Source organism: Protomyctophum bolini (assembly GCF_963924005.1).
Source record: "Protomyctophum bolini genome assembly, chromosome: 17".
Taxonomy (NCBI): Eukaryota; Metazoa; Chordata; class Actinopteri; order Myctophiformes; family Myctophidae; genus Protomyctophum; species Protomyctophum bolini.
The window spans coordinates 6268645-6276837 of NC_137878.1; the positions used below are offsets into that span (position 1 = coordinate 6268645).

The following is an 8193-nucleotide window of genomic DNA, read 5'->3' on the forward strand; positions in this document are numbered from 1 at the left end:
GGAGGATTCACATACTGTGTGTGTGGAGGTCCAGGTTCATTACTGAAGTCAGGAGGAAGTCCTTTAGACGTGTCACTCTTCATAGACATGTAGCTGGGTGTTGGAGACTCTGCTCTGTGGTACAGACTTCTGGAATCATAACATTGTTTGTGTGAATGACATTGTCAATTCTTTTTTTTATTTGTATTATTGTTACATTTCATTTTATTTATACATGGGTAACATATTTTTGTTTCCTCTCACAACATTGCATTAAAAAGAAAACTAAAATTGCAAAAAATCAATTGTTTTGTTGTGGTTTTACTATGCATGTAAAATACTGTATTTACAGGGCCTGGCCAAGAGGGGGCACAAGTACACCAGATTAGGACTAGGAAGTTAGTAGGAGGCAGAGCCATATAGATTGATTTTAAATCCCTTTATTTTAGTTTTATAGTAATAGTACAACATAAACATTACAGAGACTTTAGTTGTCACTGTACAATACTTACTAAATATACAACACAATAACCGGTGATAGTTTAAACATGGCTTGTTGCATACTGTACACATACTGTATATTACTGTTCACATACTATACATGCACACAAGCAGCCAGCCTGTCTACTGAACACCACACTGATTTGTACCACTTCATTCACAAACTGCACACACAGTAATTTACAATCTGTAGATTCACTTTGAACAGGATTGATACAACATTATTAGATGTTATGTCTTGTTTTTGTCATTCATGTAACTTAGCATGAGATCACATGTATTATAGTGTTGTGTATATCAGTGGTATCAGTGGTATATCAGATGATTCACATACGTTGTATCTGGAGGTCCAGGTTCATTACTGAAGTCAGGAGGTTCATGACTCTTCATAGACACAGATGGAGGCTCTGCTCTGTGGATGTGATGTTTGTCAGCTCCCTCCTCCTCTCTCTCCTCACACTGACTCATCTTTGGTCTTCAGGAAACCTGTCAAGATTACAGTCACAATACACCAGGAAACAGTCAATGCTGGCCTAGTCCAGGCACATGCCACATAATGCCACATAATAGGCTCTTATTGTCGCGTCAGCTCGTCGCTTGTCTACTGTAACTATCAACAAAGGCACAAAAGCCAAAAACTAATCTTAAAAAAAGAGAGGAAATGTTTGCTGTATACGTAATGCGCGTGCACACACACACACACACACACACACACACACACACACACACACACACACACACACACACACAGACGTGCAGAGAATGTTAGAGGGGCTAACATTTCTAAAATCTTGCTCCCAGCGGTTCTTGTAACCTTGTAAACCGAGGAACATCATTTATATTAGCAGGCGTGGTGTAGGAACAGTAGGAGAGTAAAGCATGGTGGTGTAGGAACAGTAGGAGAGTAAAGCATGGTGGTGTAGGAACAGTAGGAGAGTAAAGCATGGTGGTGTAGGAACAGTAGGAGAGTAAAGCATGGTGTTGTAGGAACAGTAGGAGAGTAAAGCATGGTGGTGTAGAAACAGTAGGAGAGTAAAGCATGGTGTTGTAGGAACAGTAGGAGAGTAAAGCATGGTGTGTAGGAACAGTAGGAGAGTAAAGCATGGTGGTGTAGAAACAGTAGGAGAGTAAAGCATGGTGTTGTAGGAACAGTAGGAGAGTAAAGCATGGTGGTGTAGGAACAGTAGGAGAGTAAAGCATGGTGTTGTAGGAACAGTAGGAGAGTAAAGCATGGTGGTGTAGAAACAGTAGGAGAGTAAAGCATGGTGTTGTAGGAACAGTAGGAGAGTAAAGCATGGTGGTGTAGAAACAGTAGGAGAGTAAAGCATGGTGTGTAGGAACAGTAGGAGAGTAAAGCATGGTGGTGTAGGAACAGTAGGAGAGTAAAGCATGGTGGTGTAGGAACAGTAGGAGAGTAAAGCATGGTGGTGTAGGAACAGTAGGAGAGTAAAGCATGGTGTTGTAGGAACAGTAGGAGAGTAAAGCATGGTGGTGTAGAAACAGTAGGAGAGTAAAGCATGGTGGTGTAGAAACAGTAGGAGAGTAAAGCATGGTGTTGTAGAAACAGTAGGAGAGTAAAGCATGGAGGTGTAGGAACAGTAGGAGAGTAAACACCGCGCACAGTGTATAGTTTGTTGATTAGGTTTTGATGCAGTAATGCTCTTTCTTTGCTTTTCATTATTATACTAATTGTTTTTGTATTATAAAGGTCTTAAAAGTCCTTAACTTGCCACTTTACTGTCATCTGGGGACCATTCCAAAATCATGTGTGGACCCCCTGGGGGTCCCAGCCCACATGTTGAGAACCACTGATCTACCTTACAGGTGACTCATAACAATCATGCCACACAGCAACATGGCAGAGAGGAGTGATGATTAACATCCAATGCCCAAAATCTCGGCCACTCCCTGACTCACACTGGCTCATGCCAGCATGGTGGCGTTACTGTGGAATTGGTGACCTGTGGAATCGTGTAGACTCTACACGATTGTCACATATTTCCACAGGAAATACACTGTAGACAATCACATAAGTTCAATCTACTGGTATTCTGGCAATTTAAAGACTCCCATGTATGTGAAGTCCACAAGATGGTCACATATTTCAGCAGGTCACATATTTCACCTTAACGCCACGCTGGAGTGATGGAGTGGCTGAGATTTAGGGTATTGGAATGGTGTGTGTGTGTGTGTGTGTGTGTGTGTGTGTGTGTGTGTGTGTGTGTGTGTGTGTGTGTGTGTGTGTGGCATTAGCCAAAGTACAACACTTATTCTCCAATGTACATGTTCCACGAAAGTCACTACGTGATTTGACTGAAAAAACTGTACAGTTAGTGAGACAATGGACTGGCCTAAACACACACACAACACGTGACATTATATTCCACAGTAAAGGTGAGGGTGGTCTGGGGGTCCCCAATTTTGAATGGGTTTATATTGCATCATTCTCGAGGTCGGCTGTACCTTTGACTATAGCCTGGAAGAAGTGTGTGTGTGTGTGTGTGTGTGTGTGTGTGTGTGTGTGTGTGTGTGTGTGTGTGTGTGTGTGTGTGTGTGTGTGTGTGTGTGTGTGTGTGTGTGTGTGCGTGTGGGTGTGTGTGTACACACAGATACAGGGCACTAGGACAGCAAAGCACCTTGATGTGCTTTGACCTTTGTCCAAAAACTTTAAAAAATAATATATATATGGTCATAAAGTTGATATCACTTTTTAATAATCCTCCCTACTATAGAGTGCAGTGCACTGACCATATAAGGCAGGGGTGTCGAACTCAACTTGGGGCGAGGGCCGCATTGGTCAAAAGGTCACTTGATGGGGGCCACAACCAGTTGCGCACGCACGCTCGATGTCTCAGTCAGTCACTGCTATAATCTATCTATCTATCTATCTATCTGTCTATATGCTCAGACCCAGCCAGCCAGCCAGCCACACACACACATAGTGCTCAGACCCAGCCAGCCACACACATAGCTCCGTAAGGGAGTGGTTGCACCACTCAAAAGATCTTCAAAAAACTGAAGAGGCTACTGGAGATTGGAGAACCTGATTTGGACATGATCTGATGCAGGACAATGTCACTATGACAGAAAGAGAAGATGGGTCTGGCCACATTCATTCACCCCATGATCTCAGTGGAAATTGGGGAATATGTTGACAATAGTCGACAGCTCTGCCGATTAATAATCGATTCATTGAACCCACCCACCATATCAATCAATATCAGATACAACTTACCAGTAAGACGCGCAAACGCGTAAAGCGAACGCAGCTGAGACCCTGCAGATCATGTCTGTCTGTCTGTCTGTCTGTGTGTCTGTCCCGCTGTTACTGTATATGTGGACCTGGCCCCTTTTGTGCCCATATATGGAGCTGAGTGGACCTGGCCCCTTTTGTGCCCATATATGGAGCTGAGTGGACCTGGCCCCTTTTGTGCCCATATATACTACTATATGAAGTACTTGATATAAAGAGAACATGTTCAGTTCACTAGTCTACACTCTACTCAACACCTGCCTTCATTTCATCTGATTGTCTGTCTGGCAGGCACTTAACAAGCGATCGTTAACTGTGTCTGTTAGAGAGAGGGGCAGAGAAGAGTGGCTTTGCTCAACTTGATTTATACTTATATTCTCCACTCTGATGAAGGTACATGTTCTATATATCTTGCAGCCTTACTTATTAGCCTATATTTTAGCTATTTAGCATAAGACGACGGATCACCAGTTTGATACCCCTGATATAAGGTGTTCCTCCCTGTCCCCAGTTAACCCCTGGGCCTGGGGTAAAAAAACGTACTGCCACACACACACACACACACACACACACACACACACACACACACACACACACACACACACACACGTCAAGAACAACTGGACTGCAGTGGGTGGGGAGGAGTAACTGTTTTGTTATTTTGTATTTATCATTTATTTTCTGTAATATTTATTATAATTCTATTATGTTAGTAGTCATACAAAAAAAAGGGATGCTTTTCCAATGAGAGTTATACCTGTCATAGCTATTTGTTCACTATTGTGAGGTTTATTGTATATGACTAAGCGAGTTTCAACTGTGATTTACTTGTAATGGTAGAGAGAACTCCATTTTTATAATACAGTATACATTCAAGTCTATATTTTGATACATATCATGGGCACAAAGTCATATCAAAACAATGTCCTTGGATGTGTTTTTATCAAAACTGTGTTTCTTCATAACAGCTTTTTGAGATACATGTGTAGCCGGCTGGAATTGAGCCTTCGGGGCCACCGTAGACTGGCTGCCCTGCCACTTCCTTGTCAATCAGTGGTGACTATTTAAAGGCCCTGCAGTCTAACAAACACAGGTTTCTTGATGTTTGCTGTGGGTCCATGCAGAGATCATGTCTTAATTGTGTTTTTATCTGTCCCTGCCTTGGTGAGTAACCTGATGGATAGATGTTATTTAGATTGTACTAAAAAAAGTGTTTTCTAATTAAGTACTTTTATTATTTGTTACTATACTATACCCAGTAGTTCATGTGCCTGGAAGCGATGAGCTCATGTGCCAGAGGGGCCGATGTGAATGAACACAGACTCAAATAGATGTCACCACTGCTGTTTTGTTTTGTTTGTTTAGACTGATTTTAGTGTTTGGTTTTATTTAATTGAGCCATTTCCTCTTGTTTTGCTGCATGCTGCGTGATTCAGTGCGTGTGTTTAGTTGTGTTCTTAGTTTTTTAAGATATTGTTCGCATTTTACTGCATTAGCCTATATATATGAAATTGGACATTGGTCTAATAAATATTTGTTATTCCTACTGTTCTTAAAAGTTTAATAAATTCCTCTTTTGGAACTCACGTCTCAAGTCCTTATAACAAACTTGCATTTGTGGGGAACCCAGTTTACTGGTCCGTTTAATTCCTTGAACTATCTCAAGGTGGCGTAGTCATACAAAAGTAAATCCTTTGGTACACTTGGTTACACATGCATGAATAGACAAGGTACTGGTGGATCTGGCAAAGAGTTAAGCACCCACTGACACAATAGTAAGCCAAATAGCACACACTGACTGAAGGCTGAAGCTCCCCTCCCCCTGGTCATTTTGCACACACCTATACGGTGTTCACAGAACAGGTATTCAAATGCTAATACGGTGCCTTTGTTCCAGTGACCGCACGGTTCATTCACACTCCATGCAGCAACACTAATTCTTTATTGTTGATCATGCTGAAATGTTGGAACAAGATGCTGAAACCATTTAATGTGTTCGTTGTGAACTGAAAGCGTGTTCAGTTCTCTGTGTTGGTGTTGTGTCAAAATGGTCGACTGTGTTTTAACACACATAAAGTAGCCTATGGAGTGTCTAGAGACAAAACAGGTTTTGCCAGTGTACGCACAACGCGTGATGTGTGTGTGGCGGCTGGAATGTGCCACGGGCCCTACGGTAAGATTGACAGCCCACAACCCCATCCCCCGCCCCCGCCTGCAGGGAAAGGCCGTAAATAGTAAATACCACTTCAGAACCCTGAACGTGTCTCAGTTGCAGCAGGGCCGGTTACAGCAGGGCCGTGCAGAGGCCGGGCAGGGGCTCAAACTCCAGCAAAGGCGCTCATAGCACGCCAATTTCTGGGGGTGGTCTTTTTGTGGAGTCCTTCCCTTGTGCCATTTCATGTCATTGGACAGTAAAATAAGCAATATGTTCTCATTAGTCTGAAACTAAAACTGACTGATGGCATATTAAAAGATAATTCATTATGATAGTGGAATTTATCATTACTTGTCAAATGTTCGTCTCGAAGGGCCAATGGCACTTATTGTAGCAAATTTGTTAAAGAAAATGCTTCAACTTAAGTGATTGGCACACAGCACATGAAGCATACACATAGTACATTTAGCCAAAAGCTAAATACATAAAAATTGTCACAACCTACTGTGTAATGAAAGGTAGAAAATAAAAGCAGTGCGCCTCGGCCCACAAAGGCTACAAATCTATCAAATTGTTACCACATCCCCCTTAATTGAATAATGCAAAAAATGGACAAGACTAAAGACAAATGCAATAAAGGTCAGAATTATCACAACATATGGTATGAAACATTTATTCAAGTATCACAGCATCTGACATTAATGTACAGCTGGCGACCTTTGGGGTCACCATCACGACCTCAATAGCTGCTAAACTAAAACTGTTTTGGCTGTAAAACCAGATGAGCTACACATGCAAACGTTGTGTCTGTCACGTTTTTGGACCATTACAAACGCGTTGGAATGTTTCATGATTGGGTGTGTCTGGAACTGCTGACTCCAGGTACATTTTTATGTCCGATGTCGAGTTGATTGGATAGGTAGTTGTCCAGAACCACCTACAGTATGTACGCCCAATCGCCCATACATAGGTGTTGGCGTAACAGTATAGTATAGTATAGTATAGTATAGAGAGCTATATAGAGCACATTAGAGCTATGGGACTGTTGTCTTCCTGCGCTCGCATGAAATGCAGACCAGCCTCCCCTCTGTTGCGGAAATATAAATACGTTTTACCTATACTCACCAATACAAAGGCGGCTTGTGTTATTAGAAAGCCTACTTTCCACTCTGAGCTCCCCACCACATGTATAAAATCGTCACTCACTGAGTTTGCATACCAGGTGGACATTGGGTTTGATGTTTGATGATGTCATCTATTCTACATGCTAAACAAGGCATTCACACACCTTGACACCCTGGGCAATACAGTTAGAATCATGCTTTTTTTTAAACTTCTCCAATGTCTTCAAAACTATCCAGATGTCACAGAAGCTTGTGTTGAGGGGGGGGGGGGGGGGGGGGCATGGTTTGGTGGTATGGATCTAAGATCTAAGAATCTCTCGGGCAGACTGCAGTATGTGAGACTGCAAGGTTGTCTGTTCAGAGGTGCTGGTGTACATCACGGGCACTCCCCAGGGCTCAGTGCTGTCACCTTTCCTGCTCACCCTATAGACGAATTCAGAAACGGGTCTCGTGGTCGCAGCTTATATCAAGACGAACGTGTTTAGTATATGGCTGCTCCAACAGTAGTGGCAACATTTTATTATGTGGCAACATAATGTGAATCTAGATCATGAAATGTAGCAAGTACTCGTGCCTTAGTTTACTCATATTATGAGTAAACTAAGGCACCAGTACTTGTTTCAGATGTTAGGTATATGTATTTATGACATATAAAGATTGTGTCTTGCCAAAATCAATATAACACATTTTACAAGCAAAAACTGCAGCGCAAGATTTTCGTTTTTTGGTTATATACTTTTATATACATTTCTGGCCTGTGACAAAATACTGCAGGATATTATGAGTAGAACCTTTAACCCAAAGTTCAGAAGGGTATTATCTATGAAAAATTGCATTGAATGAGTAGTGCCCATGACGCGGGAACGAAATTAATTTTCTAGGCACTTTTTCTGGGGTCCCAACACGGCCTGCCCTATATGAAGGGCCCTTCACAATAAAGCGTCTCCCTTTAACTCCCAATGAACTACATTTTACACTGCTTATTATTGACAGGAAATGTAGTCTTAGTTGCGGTAACTTAACAGCGTGTTTGTGGGAGAGAGAGAGAGAGAGAGAGAGAGAGTGAGAGAGTATACAGTTTACTACCACGCATCGGAGCGGCGGCCAGCCGGACTCTCCCCCCGCGGGCCCTGAGGGCTGAGGCAATGCCTCTACTGCCTCTCCTATATCGCCACGCCTGG

The 8193-nt window shown here is 42.4% G+C and overlaps 1 long non-coding RNA gene across 1 annotated transcript in view; it reads right to left on the reverse strand.

Moving 5' to 3' along the window:
* LOC308332254 overlaps positions 1-8193 on the reverse strand; it is a 10148-nt gene continuing 1955 nt past the window's right edge. Inside the window, exons 2-3 of the long non-coding RNA XR_013965688.1 lie at positions 815-966; positions 1-129 (exon numbers count right to left, since the gene is read on the reverse strand). This is a non-coding gene — a long non-coding RNA (uncharacterized lncRNA). The remainder of the gene's footprint in view (positions 130-814; positions 967-8193) is intronic.